At 41.5% G+C, this 20,177-nt stretch overlaps 1 protein-coding gene across 1 annotated transcript in view; it reads right to left on the bottom strand.

Annotated features, from left to right (window-relative positions):
* The window catches only part of TRPC5 (transient receptor potential cation channel subfamily C member 5), a 961,283-nt gene that overhangs the window by 378,699 nt on the left and 562,407 nt on the right, over positions 1-20,177 (bottom strand). The window lies entirely within an intron of this gene.

Raw genomic sequence — 20,177 nt, 5'->3', positions numbered from 1 at the left:
AATATTTTGCATCTGAAGGTTTTAACCTCAAAATGGCATAAATTAGCAGAAACAGATAATGTCTGCAATGTATGTAATTTGTGTAACAATGCGGTCCAGGATCTGAATCCTGTAATTATTTATCTTCTCTGCATTGATATTGTACCGTCGTAAGTTTCAGAGACATTTATTTTTAAAATATCAACAATTTCTGAGGCCCTTTACTTCATGTTTTCTCCCCCAATTAAATATTTTGCATCTGCATATTTATACATTTTAATGTTTTTTTATTTGTATTGAATAAGTTCTGTTCTTTTCTGATAGTCTCCATTGTATTTTAGCATGTAAAAAATTCTACGTATGAGTTTTTTAATGATATAATTATTATATGTTTTATTATTGTATGACTTCTAACAGTTCATGTGGATCTCGTTTAAGTCCCAAATCTTGAAAATAAAAGCTCGCAGCTTGCCTATAACTTCTGTGGGTGGCTTGTTTCCCAGAGCTATGTATTGATTCAAAATTTCCAAAATTCACTATTTAATGATTGTTCTTTTCAATGATTGGTTCCCTCCATAAGTTTGGAGCCAACTTTAAGTCTGAGTGATTAGTTGGATAGAGCACATCTACTACAGTTTCCGAATATAAACTTGCACATGTCACTTCCTTTTTCATCTGAAGGTCTTGGTATGCCCTTGCAGAGACAGTCTAAGACAGGTCTTTCCTGAAAGGCTACAGAATATACTTCAGTACTAAGCAAAAGACTGCTTCTGCTGAAACCTGCAGAAGGAGACAGATTGCTTGGCTCACCATTTTGGATACTGAATTTCCAACTGCTCTCTCCCACAAGGGGAGTGAAGAAAGAACCACCTCCTGGCATGGCCCGTGCCTGAAGTGTGTGATCCCTGTCTACGGACAGATAAATTGTGTGCATGCTCTATGACCTCTATTAGATAGAGTAAGCTGAGCTGCTAGCCCTATGCTTATTTAGAAAAAGGCTTTAAATGTAACTGTTTCCTAAAACATATGTATTCCTGTAACAAGTATGCATAGTATCCTGGCGTGTCTTGCATTATGCATGGTTGTGGAACCTTCCTTATGTCTTTATTTTGTGGTTCCTAGACCATGTACAACTATAGCCTTATAGCCCGCTGCCGAGGGCTGAACCAGTTGTTAAAGGCCTTGGACCCAAGTTATAGGCCCCAGCTGCAGGTGAGTGCCTATAACAAGGGTGAGAAAAGCAAAAAGAACAGACGATGAACGAAATGCTGATCAATGCAAGCATTCATCCCCCGTCACAAAGATTGGGTTTAATCCATTGTGTTTTTTCCCCACCACGCCACCCCAGTTTGGACCCAGCCATATGGAAATCCGTCTTTACCCTGCACCCCATGGGAACAGTCCAGCCCGAACTGCCAAGCCAGGTCCTCCCTGGACCAGAAACATGCATCCTGGGACCAGTTTGGGGATATCACCCCTCATCACCCAGGCTAGCTTGAATCGAGTGGTGCAGTGAGCATGGGACCCATGTCTAGGCATACCCTTCCCACTTAGGGTGTCAAAAGCAGAAAGAACAGATGATGGATGGAATGCTGAACTATGCAAGTATTCACCCCCATTCACAAAGATCTGGGTTTAATCCATTGTTTCTGCCCACCATGCCACCCCAGTTTGGACCCAGGCATTCGAGCCATATACCCACTGAGGGTAGAATATTCTAAATTAAAAAGAGAGAAACAAAAAGACACACACTGGAATGGTAGAGCTGAAGGCTCACACCAACCATTATAAGCCTGGACCACTCCGTTGTCTTCAATGGAGCTCTCAACATGCCAATGTTGTAATAGAATGTGGAATCCTGTGAGTTGAAGCTGGATGTGAATTGTATTGTCAGTTGAAGGTTGGGATGGGGGAATAATGGCTGACTATCTGACCTACATAAATCTTGGAAGATTCCTATCCTGCATCATATACTTAGAGAATGAACTAGTTAAAGTATATCCACAGAACATCATCAAAGTATGATTAATATTGTTGAACTTGATTTCTTCACGTAAATAAAGTTGCATATGGTTTGTAAAAGAAATAACATTGCATTAATATCAGATTTATTGTACGTGATAAATTTGCTTATGGATGCTAGAAGTTCACACAACTCTCCAAGAGTAAGCAATTCAGTGGGCTACAAATATTATCTGGTTTGTGCGGTCCAAAGACAACGGTTCTACATGTCACAAGGATTGCATTGTTGCTCTTGAGAACGACACACCCTGGGGAGTGACTGGACAATGAAGATGCCACATATGACATGCTGCCATGTGGAAGCTGTTCTAATAAGAGGTGTATTAAGTTACATTGCCAGCATTGACTTCTCTCAAAAATAAGTCTCATATTTATAGGTTTTTTGCGCCACATTTGTGTCATTTTGTGATGCAAAAGCGGCGCAAACTTACAAAACATAATTGTATTTTGTAAGTTTGCGCTGATTTAGCGTAAAAAAATTACGTAAATTAGGCACAAGAAAAGTATAAATATGGGCCCCTCAGTTTGGAAAAACAACTTAGTGGTAAAGGTGTGCACAAACATTTCAAACAGCATTGCGGTGAGAGCATTTTTGAAGGTAGAAAAAAGTAAGCTCTATTCAGATTTGAGAGCCATTCTTGAAATACTGATGACTCTGCTGGAGCAGCATTCAGGACTGGATGGCCATATGTTGCCCTGGAGGTCCCTCAGTAGGCTCGAGAACAGGCAGCTGCTTCCTGATCAGTGCACATCCCATCCAGTTTAAAGACATCTGAAGGGAGTGACAACACATTATATGATTGTACTGCAGAGAAATACTGCTCCTGAAACCTGTGCTAAACCCTGAAGCTTTGCACTATATTATCATAAAATGTTTAGACATATGTCTTTTATATCTCCAAGACATGGGCCCATATTTATACTTTTTGACGCAAACCAGCGCCGGCGCTGGTTTGCGTAATTTATTTTACCACCGGCTAACCCCATTCCTACGCGCCATGCGGGCACCTGATTTAAGGAATGACGATAGCCGGCGCTGCGGACTGGTCTGAGTAAAAAAAAATGACTTAAACCAGGCAGCGCCGACGTAGGGGAAAATGGGGGTTGTGCGTCAAAAAATGGTGCAAGTCAGGTTTGAGGCAAAAATCATGCCTCAAACCGGACTTGCACCATTTTTTGACGCACAACCCCCATTGAAATGACTCCTGTCTTAGCAAAGACAGGAGTCATGCCCCCTTGCCCAATGGCCATGCCCAGGGGACTTCTGTCCCCTGGGCATGGTCATTGGGTACAGTGGCATGTAGGGGGGCCCAAATTAGGCCCCCCTATGCCACTTAAAAAAAATATATATACTTACCTCAACTTACCTGTACTTACCTGGGATGGGTCCCCCATCCATGGGGGTCCTCCAGGGGTGGGCGAGGGTGGCAGGGGGTGTCCCTGGGGGCAGGGAAGGGCACCTCTGGGCTCCTTCCATGGTCAGAGACCATGGAAGTGAGCCCACAGGTCCCTTTACGCCTGCCCTGACCCAGGCGTTAAAAAACGGCGCACATCAGGCTGTGCGTGTTTTTTAAGGCCCACCCCCTCCTGTGCGTCAAAATAACGCTGGAGTATAAATAAGGCGCACAGGCCTTAAAGTCATTTTTTGGGCGGGAACGCCTACCTTGCATGTCATTAACGCAAGGCAGTTTCGCGCATCCAAAAAATTACGCACAAGAAGGAATTTTGATGTCCGTGGGCTCGGGCGTCAAAGTTTAAATATGGTGCACGGTTTGCGCCAAATGTGCGTCAAAATTTTTGATGCACATTCGGCGCAAACAGAGTATAAATATGCCCCATGGTTTGCTAAGCTTGCAATGGTCCTTTGCTCAGTAGAAAACTGACTGGTATTAAATCATTTCCCAGGTTTCCTTTACAGTTTTGCTACATTTGTTGTCCATATTATTTGCCACATTATTTTCAAAATTATTTCTATATTGCAGAGATGCAGAATAGGTCCTTAAACTGATGACTGCTAATTTAAGGCTTGATATAAAGTTCAATAGAAAGGTTACTCCGTCACAGATGTGACAGATATCCCATCCGCCGTACTACAGGTCCAAGGGCTCTCGTAATAAGGCAGGCGAGATAACTGTCATGTTTGTAACAGAGTTGCCCATCTGCCAACATTAAATCAGACCCATATGCAGTGAGATTTCTGATGATGATCATAATAAATTGAGATTTATAAAGCACACAGCTACTCCTGGGTGTGTCCTGGTGCTAACCTCACGGGTAGGGCAACTTTGCTTTCAGCACAGGGTTTGTGCTCTTCTATTGCCTTTGTATTTCATTGAACTCCCTGATTCTTTAGGAATTGCACTATAGTTCATTATTATTTCATGGGAGTTTGCATGCCCAGCACACATCTAAAACAGTCTGGTTCATTATCACTTATGTGTTAGGTAAAATGACAAATATAACATGATAGAAGACTATGGGGATATCAATGAAATAGAGGGAATATGCGTGATTGACAATTAAGATATGGAAGTGTTTCTGGGAATAGAAAGATAATGGATTTATTTTAAAATAGTGGTACTCCACATTCTGCCATCATCAGCGTGTGCAAAAGGTCACTTATCAACACATGTGCTTCCTCTTTCTGGCTCCCTGGATGTGAAGCTGCAAATGTCCCCATTTACAAATGAGAGTGATGTAAAATCATCTTTCCTCTTCAGCCTACCTATTACCCAACCCTCAGCAAAATTGGAAAAGGTAAGGACACAATCCACCAAGCTGCTAAATTCAATGAACTCTAGATTTCATATATTTCAAGATTTTATGTCTTATTTGCAAAACACCTTTGTTAATAAAGTTCCCTGAGAAAGCTCCTATGGAAAAATTGGAGAGATTAATGGACATTCCATTCCAAATTGTGGGGGGTTGCAGTCCGGTTTTAGGGTGAATAGATATACAGACAGCTCTTCTAAACATACAATTAGCCGTGGTAGACATATTGGATGGAGTTGGGCAGCAGTAGTGATGTTTTGTTTTTAATTTTTCCATCCCCTTTGATAGCAGGGACCACTCGGTCATATTGTCTTGAACAGGGGAAGTGGTGAGGGTGTCAGACATGATGCAACAATCGTTCAGTTCATTCTAAAATAATAGACAACACATGGTCAATAATGAGATTACATTTCCCTCTCCACCGAGAGGCTTTTTTGATGTTCCAGTGCAATCCAAATTTCTGACATTGTACATGATATCACTTCATTAGTCACTTCTTTCTATGGTAGTGGGTTTTCAGAAGTCTGTAAATTGTATAGTAAACTGTCCACACTGATGTTGGAAACCAGAAGCAGAAGATCTAAGTTATTCCGCAGTACAAAGTAGCACATCCGTAAATGCGATTCCCATTTTATTTACTGTGCTTTTTGTTCAATTTAATAGATCATTTTTATTTCTTCTTCAACACCATTGGTTTAGCATTTCACTTTTCTTCAAGAATTAATTGCCAGTTCCACAAAATGATGTAGGCCCTCATTTTGAAATCGGCGGTAAAAAACGCCTACCTCCGCGGCGACGGCTGCCAAAAGACCGTCCCCGCAGCTACCAGCCATCCGCCGTATTATGACCACAGCCGGAATTCCGCCACAAGAAGGGAGGAAATCCGGCTGTGGCCATGCCGGCGGATGGCGATATGGTGGCGCTGCTGCCACCAGCAGCGCCACGCCAGTAGACCGCCACCAGCCGTATTATGAGAAATAATATGGTCTGGCGGTGTTCTGCTGGCGTACGCTGCAGGCGGTAGCAGCGCCCCATCCTGTCTCCTGCCGGAGGACCCCCTGACTACATGTAAGTAAGGTCAGCGACAGGGGAGGGGGATGGGGATGTTGTGTGTGTGTGTGGGGGTGTGTGAATGTGTGTGCGTGGATGCGGGTGTGTGTTGCGTGTTGAATGCATGTGTGCATGCATGGAAGTGTGAGTGCATGTATGTTGTGTTATGTGAATGCGTGTCTGCGTGTATGTGTGAAAGTGTGTGCGGATGTGTGTGCGAATGGATGTATGCATGCGTGGATGCATGTTGGACTGGGTGTGTGTATGCGTGCAAAGGGGGTGTGAATGTAGGGGGTGGGGGTCCGAATAGGTAGGGGGGTGGGGGGTAACTGGAGTGGAAGGGGGAGGGAGACCCCTATCAGTGACAGGGAAGGAATTCCCTGTCACCGATATGGTCTACCACCATGGTTTTCGTGGCGTTACGAATGCCAAGGAAACCGTGGCGGTAGGCGGTGTCATAATCCCGCAAGCGATCGGAGCGGTACATTGGCGGGTTGGCTTCAGCTATCCCGCCAATGTCATAATATGGCGGTAAGTACCGCCAGCCTCTTGGCTGTACTTACTGCCATATTAACGCCGACCGCCAGGGTTGTAATGACCCCCGTAATTCTTCACTTTTACTGTTTACACTTTGCACCTCCCTCTTTCCTTTGCAGAAATAATTCCTGATGCAATGCAGTGATTTGGGCTTGGGAAAACACTGTTCTTTACACAGCTAATGTAATTATAATTATGAAGATCACAGTTGAAAATTTGTAAAGCTGCAATAATAAAGAGACTGATTGGTTGTGGCACAGTTGGTTGCAGTTTGTGGGGCTGTTTGATTGGTTGTAGCACAGTTAGTTGAGCTGCAGTTTGTGTGGGGGGTTAGCAGTGCTTAATTTGTGCTTGTTGTTTCCGGTGTGGAGCACCAGCACTTATTTCGGAGGGCCGGCACTTAGTTTTCTGTCTCAAGCATTTACTGCCAGCAAAAGACACGTGGGAAAGGCGGAGGAAGAGAAAAACAAAAAAGCGTCAGAAAGGGGAAGCTGACAGAGTGAGCTGAAGGGGCTGTAATGGACTGAAGAGGCCCGAGGTGGCTTCAGGATTACGCTGCCTCAGTATTATGTGCTCGCAGTTTTAATTGCAGCAGCCGCGTGTTTAAGAGGAGAGCTTTGAGCACCGCCACCTTTTTATTTACAAATTAAACACTGGTGGTTAGCAACCCTCACACAATAGCTGTCATTCTGAGGTATTATGCATCACTGGAGACTAACAGTAATACCAACAATACACCTGAGGAGGTTAAGCCCAGAAAGGGACATCCATGGGGGCAGCATGTCCTGGTGCTGAGCATCAGCACTGGTCCCCAAAATTGTTTATTCCAATTAACAGTTGCTGCTGTTGTGGTTGTAGAGTTAGAAACCTGTGGTAAACTGTGGTTCTGCTGTATGCTTTTTATTCCACTCTGGAGTAGGGTAAGCCTGGAAAGGGTATGGATTTAGGAGCCTTTCAGACTGTGGATTAGAGAAGACAGGGAGACCAAAATAACTGCCCATAAATGCAATCCTTCCTGTAGCTTAGACTTCCTTAAAAAGCCAATATTGCATAGGCTGCTTCCGCCTCCTCAGGCTCAAACAGAGGTGCAAGTTATCCCATTGCTTTAGCTTGGCTCCAAGGTGTAGACCATTCTTACAATGAGAAGCTGCTCATGAAAAACATTTGTACACCAATAAAGGCAAAATGCAATATCAATATCAATGAGGAATTATCCATGATGCTGTGCTAGCATGTATTTATTTTATTGAATTTCTTGAAATCGGATTTAATAAGAATTGCAGAGCCAGATGGAGAACATATCTGTCTTGTATCTGGTTCACTTTTCAAGGCAGCGGTGCCCTCCTTGTAACTGGATTAAAATTTTATTACTTAGATATTACAGAGCTCATCCCTTTGGAGGACGAATATGAAGGAAACTGTGGTAAAACTTGACACGGATTTTCTCTTGTCGACTTGCAATTTTCATGCAGGCCGTGCATGAATGGACCACTTTGTGGCCCTGCTGATGACTCCATAAAAGGAGCCGGTCACTGTTTTACAATTCAAGGCAATCCCTCGCCCGCGCGCGCAACTGTTCTCAATGCCAAGAAGATTGAGAAGCGGCTCAACATTAGATTGCAGACCCGCAACCTTATAAATAAAAACGAGGAAGAAATATGGTAGGGAAGCCACCTTGGGTGCATTTTAATCTGCACACTATAATTGACTGTGTGGATTTGCTGTGAAAAAGCAATTTACATCGTTTGCTGTGCCCGCGCTTATCGAACATGCTCATAAGTTCTCTTCGCCAAAGATTTATCTCCTTCATCAAACAAGAAGGTTGGCGTTATTAAAGGTCGACATGTTTGTTAACTGATTAAATATTTACAAATGCAATTTGCATGGAACCCATGGTTTCAAATTGATACATTTGTTTGCTTGAGTGGAGACAACTTAGCATCCATTCTGGATCTTTCTGCGAGGAAATTGGAACTTTGTTGAACTTCGTCAGCATTTTCCAATTTTCTTTTTCAGGCAGGCGGTTAATCAGGAGAAGTCAAATGTCTCTATAACTATGTGCTGAAAGGAGCAAGCAATGAGGAATTCAGGCATTCTTATTGTCATTGTTCTGACCACAGTAGGACATCAACTGAATTTAATGACAAAGGATACAGTGGCCAGGCATTCTCTGAACCCTAAATATTCATCTTGAACTCTACCATCCTCTGCGTTTTGAAAAATCATCTTACCTGAAATGTCATAAGTGTTGGTATGAAAGCTATGATTTGACATGGTATAAGTAATGCCATAAGTAAGGGTATAACCAGTGCACTGAGAAAGAGCGTGTTACCATTAATGCAGTATGGTGAGTGAGGTGAGGACATTGTGTATGGAGGTGCGCAGCTTATAGTATTTTGAAGTGGTATGTTAAGTAATAATATAAGGTATAAGAAACACTGTGTACATAGGTGTGCGACTTGTAGTAAGTAGAAGGTGGTGTGTAAAGTCTAAAAGTAAGTTATAACTATAACTTAAGAAATTATAGTGTTTGTGTAGTGTAGGTATGGTTTGTATGAAAAGAATAAATAAAGTTTTCCTAGCTATAATTTATCTATAACCTTTATTTTTTTCATGGAATTTAATTTCATTGGTTTTTATGTTTTAATGAAAATGTGTTTCAAATGGTAGCATTGAGTGTAATTAAGGTCTCAGTTTGAGTGTTGTACAGTAAAATGAATAAAAGTATCGTACAATTGAGTGTTGTGAAGTGGAATAGTGTATAGTGGAATTGAGTGCAGTGTGGTACAATGTAGTTGGGTAGAGTGGGAAACAATGTAGGAGAGTGTTGTAGAGTGGAATTGTACAGAGTACACTAGTGTGTTGTACAGTGTAGAGTGGATATGGACAGTGACATAGAGCGAGGTAAAGTCTCATGCAATGAGTACAGTGGAGCAGAGTTCAGTGGAGTTGCATAATGTATTGTGGAGTAAAGTATAATACAGTGTATTAGCTTGCCAGAGAGTAGAGTGGTGTGACTTGATTATTGTCTAGTTGTGTAGCTTATAGTCAAGTAAACTCTTAAATATTGGAGTAGCGTCTTGTAGAGTGGTGTGCTGTATCGTAGGGTATAGAAAGTGTGGTTTAGTGGAATACAGTTTGTACATTGGAGTGTACAGGCATAGATTGGACTGTAGAGTTAGACATGGAGCGCACATGGACAGAGTGAGGTAGAGTCTCATAGAGTGCCACAAAGTGCAGCTGTGTTGTACAGAGTGCAGCTCTAGAGAGTAGAGCAGAGTGTACAGTGGAGCCGCATAGTGTCCAGTGGCACACACTGTAGTGGCATGAAGTGGAGTAGCATACAGTGGAATACAGTACCGTCTAATAGTATACAGTGGAGTGTAGAAGAGTGGATTGACATAAAGTGGAATAGAGTGGAGTGTCATAGAGGGAAGTGTCATACACTGGAATAGTGTACAGTGTAGTGAAGTACAGTGGAGTGGTGTACAGTGGAGTAAGGTACAGTAGAGTGACATTCAGTGGAGTGATATAAACTAGAGTGGCATACAGTGCAGTGTGATTAAGTGGGATACCATATAGTGGAGGTGCACACAAAGAAGTGTCGTCCAATGGAATAGTGTAGAATGGAGTCTCATAGAGCGATTTTGTGTACATTTGAGTGGTGTACAGGGCAGTGCCATACAGTGAAATAGTGCTGTGGGTACAGTGGAGTGGCGTACAGTGGAATAACGTATATTCCAGTAGTGTACAGTGACCTTGCCAACAGTGGATTGGCATAGACTGGATTGGTGTCCTGTGTAGTGCATACAGTGGAGCTGTGTACAGTGGGAATACGAATACTGTAGTGGCATCCAGTGGAATAGGGTAGAGTAGAATAGCATATAGTGGAGTGTTGCAGAGTAGTGTGTCCTCCATGGGACTAGCATGGAATAGAATGGCGTACAGTGGAGTCCTGTACAGTGGAGTAGCATGCACAGGTGTGCCATACAGTGAAATAGAGTATAGTGGAGTGTCATAGAGTGGAGTGGAATATAGTGGAATAGCATAGAGTGGAGAGGAATATTGTACAGTGGAGTTGCTTACAGTGGAGTGGTGTACACTCCGGTGGTATACAGTGAAGCAGTGTAGAGTTGAGCAGTTTATAATGTGGTGCCCTACAGTATCCGCAGTGGGGAATGTACATACTAGAGATTTTGGAGGATTGTTGATTATGGAGTCCAGAGTCATGCACATCAGCGACTTGCGCTGCATTGTGTATCTCTACATGTACCACCCAAAAGGCACCAAATGGTGGGTTTGCATAGTTTGGTAAGTGTTACATAGGTATTGTGTTGCCCCTGCATCACTATGAGTAATGCAAGGGTAACACAATAGAATCCAAATTATGTCCCCTAGAGATATATTGTGCCATGTATACACGGTAAGTTAATGGCATACCGTGGGACATAGTAGTAACAAAGCAGTGTATAATTGGCTAATGCTTGCTTTTGCAAATTTAAAAGGCAGCCATAATCCGTTTAGTAGACTCTTGGATTGTTTTGACTTAGGGCCTTTGACATAGATAAGCAGTAAGCTTTATTTTTCTTCCCAACCATTACCATTTTTCTAAAGTGGAAAAAGGTATGGGATTTTTTAAATAATTTTCTAGACATTTATTTAACAAGTTGATGCAGTACCTGAGTAATACCTAGCACATACCTAGTTTGTTACAAAATGTACCTTTATGTCATTTTTGAAAGTAACGCTTTGTAGGTATTACCACAGTAATACATATATTTTAATTCAAATAACAAAATATGTAAAGAAATTATAGGCCCTGAAGTACACTATAGGCCTGATTTAGATATTGGTGGAGGGGTTACTGCACCCACTGAAATCAAAATCCCATTGGACATAATGGGATTTAGATTTCAGTGGACAGGATATCTGTCTCCATTGTGATGGAGTAACCCCTCCCCCAATTTCTAAATAATGTGTATTACAGTGTTTCCCATTTTTTTACATACCTTTTTAAAACCTGTTTTTAATGCACTGCAGTTCTACCTTTGTAGAACATAGGTAGTACCTCAGTACGCCATAATATTTTAAAAAAATCTATTCAAATTTATAATTATATCTCCCTACCTATTACTACTAAGAATATGTGGTTCTAGGTAGGGAAAATATAAGTAAGCTAATACATATATTCTGGGATCTAAGTTACGGCACTGGCAAAGTGGCCTTAAACCAACATGGCTGTCTTCAATTTTTATAAGGACAGTCATTATACAATCAGATAATGACTTGTCATTGCTATGTACAGCGGTACTACCTCAAAACTACTGTGCTAACAGATATCACTGAGTTTAAAATTCTAATTACTCTAAAACATACTTACCCTTTCTAGTCCCAACCACAAAAAGAATCATCTGCACACCATAATCTTCAATCCTGACAAATTTCATCAAAATCCCACTGACCGTTTTTGCACTACATGAAGTACAAAAGTCTATGCATTTGAGTCTAAGTGTGCTTTGGAACCACTCCTTATTGCTTTGCACTCCCTTGATCAAATGCCACTAAACTTTCAATCCTTCGCCAATGTAATGGGTGCAATAGGTCTGCTATGTTTTGTGAAGATTTGTCAAACGGGTGCAAAGGTATTAAAGTTAATAAGGGACATACATCTGAGGAATTCCTATCTATGGTTAACCCTAATTAAAATTACAAAGTGGCTATAGTATATTAGCTAATTGTCTACTATTTTGGCTCCAGTGAATATTAATGAGTGGGGGTGGTGCTTGAAGTAAATTCCGTAGTTGATTGATAGACTTTTCAGCTGCTCTGTAGTGAAGAAAGATTTTGGGGAATTGAAAGATGCTGCTAGAGGTTGATTGCAGGATGCAAGGTCATATATCTGGCCCTATCCTGAAGCCATTTATTGGTAAGAGTCAGAATCTTAAATGTCACTCTATTTTCCACTGGAAACTAGCAAATAGCAACCAAAGAATATGCTGAAGATTGGGTACTGACACCAAAAACTACCATGGTAGCTATATTTGGGACTTAATGCAAGCAGGTTACTGGTGCCCCAGCCACCAATCAATGTGATTCGGATTGCAAGGATAGGAGCAGGGCTGGCTTCTGGGCGGTGCGAGCAGTGCAGCTGCACCGTGTGCTGACCTGGATTGGGAGGCACTAACCTCAGGGGGGCAATCGCACCTGCTGAAAACTTCCTTGTGCGTCCAGCCTTCAGGAAACATTTAAAATGTCAAGACAACTCCTGTGATTAATGTTCCTGCTAGTGGGAGAGATGCGAGTTTTGTCCAGCGGCAGCTTTCACTCGCCATGAAGTAGCATATAGGGTTAATAAGCCTGCTGCAAAGAACAGAACTATATTTTATATGGACAGCTGAGTGGATTAGTAAAGCCAGCCTTTAGGAGCGCTTTAAAACAAATGAATGTATGTGAGAGGGGCTATGGAGAGATGAGGGGCACATTTGCAGGGTGTTAGTGAGTGAATCCGAGGAGGTGGTCATGGGGTGGGGTACCAAAAAAGACTGTCGCACAGGGTGCCATCCGCGCTAAAGCCAGCCCTAGATAGGAGCACACATCCTTAGCATGACACCAGTGTGAGCATCTTCCTTGCATGAAGCTAAGATTTATTGTCATAATTGTCATCTTCTGCATTGACAATGAATACAGTGTAAAATTCAGAACTGCTAATCATGCAGTGTGAGCCGCGCTCCCATGGGTTCTTAGGTTGTGTCAGCTAATGGCCATCTAGTGTTTCGTAAAGGATGATGCAAAGGAGTTGAGGTAGGTCATTTTTAGAGTTTAATATGCTACTCTAAGGGCTCATCTGCACCTGCAAATTTAATATTGCTTACTATAGCTTTGTGTTCTGGTTTCAATGTGCATGTTCATTACACTAAAGATGTTTTCAATAGTATGGGGTAATGATATTGACTACAAATAAAGATATCGATTATGAACAGAGTGAACGTATGCAGAGGATGAGTATTTGTCTCACTGATAACCAGATATATGGATGCTTAATGAAGATGCAAAAACATCCTGTCTACCGAATGACCACAAAAGAGCTATAAACAGGTCCCGATACTCCCTGTGGAATCCAGTGCAATTGATGACAGTAATCTGACATTCCACCGTGCCACAGACTGCAATAAACCTTAGGACAGGCAAACCGATTTTATCTGCCTGTGCAAAAGTATCAGCCTTGGAAAAAACAGTTCTCTCTTTAGCATGTTCTAGACCTTTGGTTCCCAACCTGTGGTCCGGGGACCCCTGGGGGTCCGTGAAGCCTCCTCAGGGGGTCCGCGGCTGCTTAGAAACTTAAATAATGTTAACAGGTTAGGTACCCAGCTTTCAGTAATGACTCTGTGGGGGGTCCCTGGATTCCAATAATTATTCAGTGGGGGTCCCCGGGTTCCAGTAATGATATAGTGGGGGTCCATAGAAGTCAAAAGGTTGGGAACCACTGTTCTAGACACAAGCTTTACTGGGGCCACCTTCGATGCAAGATGTACCCAGGTGAATAAGAGAGCTCAGACGTCATCTGTGGTTCTGACTATGTTAATGATGGGTTGTAGAAGTACACTTCGCATCCGGCTGGACTCATCGCAGCTCTCTGTGGTGGCTGTAAAGTCACGAGTGGCATGGAATTAAACAAAGTGATGTTTAGTAGGTTAATGACTCAGCGGGGACATTCAACAGACCTGATATTGAAAAGAACCTTATGGTTCAAAAAAGGTCCTTTTCAGAAAGTGAGCTATCCCAGAAATTCAGCAACACTTAAATAAGAATGAATTGGCGACGAGCCATCCAAAATTGACAGAAAGCTGTGCATCATTTGGCAACACTATTGCATAAACCTTCAAATAGATACATTTGAAAATCGCTATTAGAAAAATATGTAATTCAAAACTAAAGTAGAATTGAGCATTTTACCCCAAATATACTAGAACTGTTGTTGTGGTTGGTAAATTAGCCCTCGCCTAAATATTGGTACCAATGGAAGGGTTGGGAAGCCTATTACTGCACTGAATAATAACTTATTCCAGGATTCAGTTATTACCTGAAATTATCTTAGTGTGGGTAAAGGAATAGAAATGATCCTTTCCTAAAATATTTGAAGTTGTCTTAAGTGTCTACACGTGAGTAGAATTTAAAGCCTTTAATGTACATTGTTAATGCTCTTATATGCCATGAGATACTTTGATGTAGTCTACTCAAAGTAAAACTTGCAAAAGGAAGACACTTTAATTGTGAAATGGTAGAAGCCTTTCTTTATCTGTCATATGACCAAGTTATTGGAAGTTTATTAAGCACTTTCATCTCCCAGATCCTTTCCTGCAAACAGATAAAAGCATCTTGTGCAAGCAAAAATGCTGTAATATAAAAGTTAATAATTATGCCAATACAAATGAAGGGCGGGTGGAATTTTAGCATTACTTTCATTGGTATATCTGAATAGAATGAAAGAATGGAAGAGAAGCCGGGAAGGTGTTTGGTAAAATAGTGGAAGTCACTTGATGGGGATGGGGAAGTGAAAGGCAATGTCTATGGTTAGCTATAAAGCTACGGATTAGGAATTGCGCTGCGCCTGTCCAAGAGCAAGAAGAAATGGAAAAATGGCGGGGCAAAGGGGCTTTTTAGTCTGTTTCTATTTTTGTCACATTTTAAACAGCAGAATAGACATGTAGCCCTTCTGGCAGGAGAGTTACCAGCGAAGGAAGGAGAGGGGCCTGAGAGTGGAAAGGGAAATGCCATAGGTATTCATCAAACCTGTGAGGGAACAGATTCAGGATTAAACACAATTATTGACAATATGATTGCTTGAGAGAGGTCTTGCTAAATCACATTTTCCCTATACTCTTTGGCAGATTTCCCAAACCACAATAATGCAATTACTTGCTGAGTATCATTCCTCTATACTACCTTTTAGCTTTCTGTAGGCAGATCTATGGTTTCCAAAACATAAAATATACTTGGAGTGGGCTTTGGGTCAGCACGTTGTTCATGGCTGGATGGCTTTGTTGTCTATCTGTTGTGTCCCAAACGGGCACAGACACTCTAGGATGAAGGAAAATATGATTTGTTCCTTGAAACTCTTGAACACCAACATTCCCTGGTGACCACCCCTGATCTAAACCTCTACTGCCAGAACATGGTACTCTCACCAAGAAATGCCGGACCAAGGTTCCAATGTTAAAGCGACAACCACCAAATAAAACATAACACTATCCCAGTTGTCTACTGCTGATTCAATGAATTTCCTCCCTATTCTTTTGTTTTTTCCCTGCTCAGATACATTTCAGGCTTACAGTGTACTTATTGCATGAGTTGTATTCTTGAACTTCATTAAATGAGGGGACTCTTTTTTATTTAACATTCAAGACTCCATGAGATTGCATGGATGTCCTTGCTCCTTCCTCCTCCTTTATTTCTTCTTTGACCCCCCTCCATGGGCACTCGTGTCACTCCGCCTGGAAGTGTGGCATGCAAGGGTTCGGTCTTAAAATATCCCAGCTCTGAATGGATTAAGATATTGAGATGCCCGTCATGCACAGAATGATGAAGTACTATGGAATTTTGTCACAAATGTATGAAAATGATTCATTAATAGATAATCTGCCTGTATGGCATAGAGATTGAAACCAATCATACATTTGAATATTTTACAGAACATTTATAGTGAATGGAATCACAATACATAAATGAGAGGATGTCGAAGTAATTTACAGTGTCTATTAAAGTAGTCCAAGAGCTTCGGCTCAGATTCTACAAAGAAAGTGCATTTCAACTGATCCTAAGGTACAGCGGCTAAATTTCACTCTCATCCAAGACAGAAATGTGTTCTTAGGTGCCTGCCAACGTTTGTTAGGTTTCAAGTTAACAACATGTGTAAGAATTATATCTCTCCCAAGCCTTCCATTTTTAACTAGTGGCAATTCTCTATCAAATGTGTCCATATTTACAAATATGCAATTTTAGTAAGGTGAAATTTGGGGCTGTGGTGTTCAGTGACAAAAGACTTGGGTTGGATTTTCCTACCCCAAGGCCTATGGAGTTGAAAGGGAGCAGGGCACATGTATTTGCTCTTTAATCTACTTCTGTCTCACAGTTAGAAAGGTTGATGAGTAGAACATCTCTCTATTGTCATGAGACTGGAACTTGGTGTGAGGTACTTTTGGATATTGTGAAGTGTGTAGATGGGTCCTTTGCAGAATGGCTCACCAAAACAGGGCCCTGCTCACAGTGAAGGTGGGATGAATTACTTTGGGAATTATTAGCTGCTCCATCGTTTTGTTCATTTCCATTTGGAATTGTACAGCACAATTTGCCTAAGATTCAACTTTCATTGCCAGGTCCTCGTGGGATAGATGGCTAGCACAAAATACCATTGATCCCTCTCTAGCAGCTGGGTGATTATCAATATCACAGCCTATATAGACTCCTCTTTCCTTATGCTTCTCCTCAGTGGGGTCACCATTGAATTCTTTAACAGTCCAAGGCAGTTTGGCCAAAATCTGGCCTTCTCGCCTTTTGGCTGCATGTGACTGTTCTCTCTCTGTCTCTTCAGACACATCTTGGTGGCATGGATTTAAGCCTAAGAACTGTAAATTCATAATCCGTTTGGTATTTGGAGTGTATGATGACCCTGCTCCCCCTTGGTGAATCACTTTTCCATTTCTGCTTCTCGCTCAGCATCCAGCCTCAAACTCCTTCTTGTACTGGTATCTAGAATGGACTGGATTTGGTTTGAGGGTGGCGGGGGAAGGGGACAATATTAAATTAGGCTCTTATGGACTTGGAAAGTAATACTCCTGCCCCCCCTTCAGTGAATCTGTTGTTTTCGGGCGATAAGAACATGGAGTCGGAAATTCACTTTGGAGGACTTACAAGAGCCAACCTTGTTATACATTGAAGGGTTTCTTGGGACAGGGTTCCTCAAGTAACATTTTCAAGATGCTTCTTTGCACTCTTTAAACCAGAAGCAGGTGAAGCTTTAGCCAACCATGATGACAACTGTGAGGATGGGATGGCCCCTTTATCAGAAACTAGGCTTTGCTCAATGAGTCAGCCACCCATCATTCTCTGTCTTATCTCACTTAGTTGTATTGGTCTAGCACAAGAACCAAAGACAAACTCAGACTAGAACTGTGCAGCCCAAAGCACTTGAGTTCCTCAGTAGGTAGAACTCTTTGCACAATTAGATTTAGTGCAATAGGACATAAAACTTCCCTATCCAATGCAGCTTCTTCAGAATATATTTTAAGTGCAGAAATCACTGCAAACACAATCTTGGTGGGTCATGGCACACGTTCTGTAAATCTTCTCATGCTAAACTTCAGCTGTTGCCACAAGGCAGACATGGTGGGGAGAATACGGCAGATATAGGCACAATTGCTACCATGAGCCAGAACTGCCTATAAGGCATGCAGCTGGCTTTGAAGCTAATATAAGTGAAGAAGCAGTGGACATGCTCCCTCTTATGGAGCCTGCTTCCTTACCCATTTCAACTCCTTGAGCTCCCAGTACTTTTATTTTTTTTTACATTTTCTGCCTCCTCTGACCATCATCATTGTCCGTAATGGGGAAATGTCTCACAGCCTACCATTGCCACCGTCAGACCACACTGAAGTCCTCCATCTTCATGAGGCTTGTGCATGCCCTTCAATAGCCTATATCTTCATCACGACTCAGCAAAATAAGCTACATAATTAAAATGAGCCTGCATCTTACTAGAAAATGAATGAGTTAGATAACATAAAAATCACGCATTTTCTAACCTGGTGTAGAATAGAATCAAACACTAATGTGCTTATGTGATTGAATTTAGTGATACCAGTACATTAAAAAAGATATGTATTATAGAGGATAAAACCAAAAAGACAGAAGGTGAGTGGTAAATCACCGCTTTGCCAAGATGTCCATTCAGGGTAGTGTTATTTGTATTCTATATATCAATAGTCTGTATGCCGGCCAAATGGCAAATACTGTTGGTTTTAAAATACTACTGACACAACACATAAGTTTCTGCTCTTTGGCAGTTAAAGTAGCTGTTCTTTTGCTTTACCACCAGTTGTATTTTTCACACTGAGGATAAAGATCACCAAAATCTATAAATATGAGTGTGAATAGAAGGAAGGCAATCATAGGAATGATGCAGGAAAAAGTTACCTTGTCGCTCTCTGATAGTGTGGTGACCTTAATTAGACTATGGGCCTGATTACAACTTTTGCGAAGGGGGTTAATCCATCCCAAATGTGACAGATATCCCACCCACCGTATTACGAGTTCCATAGGATATAATGGACTCGTAATGCGGCGGGCGGGATATCTGTCACATTTGGGACGGATTAACCCCCTCTGCCAAAGTTGTAATCAGGCCCTATATTTCTAGTGGTGCTAACTGGTTTAGATCAGGGCATAGATTATGTTATTTTCACTGTAAAATGCTGCCATTTTCATACAATGTTATTTCCTGTAATGCCAATACCAACGGTAATGCACTTACCACCTGGATAATTCAACCAACAGCAGTAACCCAACATTATTTCGCCTGTAATCATATGAAGTGTGATTTGCTGGTGGGTGCATTTGCTTTCTGAAGTATATAATTCTTGGCCTAATTTCTAATTTAGCATTAGTGGTAAAACTTCATCCTTTCTATAATTAAGATGCGCATGCCAGATTTTTGGAATGCTGGAGCATCTAGAGTGATAGCTAGGGCACAGTTAATGTATCAAGATTTTTACTGTCAGCTATACCCAATGCGTAAGGCATCCGATATATATATCTGGCTTTATGGAGGATAGGGCATTAAAACAAACTATTGAGAAAGCAAAAGGCATCAAGATCAGTGGCTCCCAACCTGTGGTCCGGGGACCCCTTGGGGTCCGTGAAGCCTCCTCAGGGGGACCGCGACTGCTTAGAAAATTAAATAATATTAACAGACTAGGTTCCCAGCTTCCAGTAATGACTAAGTGGGGGGAGGTGTCTCTGGTTTCCAATAATGCTTCAGTGGGGGTCCCCAAGTTCCAGTAATGATAAAGTGGGGGTCCACAGAAGTCAAAAGGTTGGGAACCACTGAGCTAGATTAATACTATGAATACCCACAACAAATTGTAGGTATAATAATGTACAGTGATATGAAATATAATTGCCATGCCGTTAGTAAGTTAATCTTTACTCATAATAATTAGTGTCCAGTAAAGGTGATTGCTTGATTTTAAAGAGATATCTTTATTGAAGCTGTCTGATACAGTATTCTAGTTTCAGCCATACACAGCGATGTTTTTGTCACGTCATTTACAAATCTAGTCCCGTATTTATACTTTTTTAGCGCTGCATTTGCGTCATTTTTTGGCGCAAAAGCAGCGCAAACTTACAAAATACAATTGTATTTAGTAAGTTTGCGCCGCTTTTGTGTCAAAAAATTATGCAAATGCGGCGCTATAAAAAGTAAAAATATGGGCCCTAGTGTTTAATTATTGCATCCCTGGCAGCAACGTGAATAAATCCATATCCCTTGGATTCATTAACGAATGAAATTAGAATGTGGCTTTTCACCTGATTAATGTCACTTGTTATATGAGTCAATTTGACATTTACCTAACAAAGAAGGTGACCAATGTCTGCTTGTTGGTCTAGTTTTAAATATCATATATAAGGAAAACCAGCTCAATACCTAAACCAAAAGGAAACACATGAATACAAATTCTATAAGCTTATCTTTCATTAGCGGATTGTTTAAATCAATCCTTTCAAATGCAGTCTTCTCAAATCAACCTTTTAATTTTAAAAGT

This window comes from Pleurodeles waltl, chromosome 2_1, assembly GCF_031143425.1.
Source record: "Pleurodeles waltl isolate 20211129_DDA chromosome 2_1, aPleWal1.hap1.20221129, whole genome shotgun sequence".
Classification (NCBI taxonomy): Eukaryota; Metazoa; Chordata; class Amphibia; order Caudata; family Salamandridae; genus Pleurodeles; species Pleurodeles waltl.
Note: the sequence above shows the minus strand (reverse complement) of the source record. Positions and strands in the feature narration are given on the sequence as shown.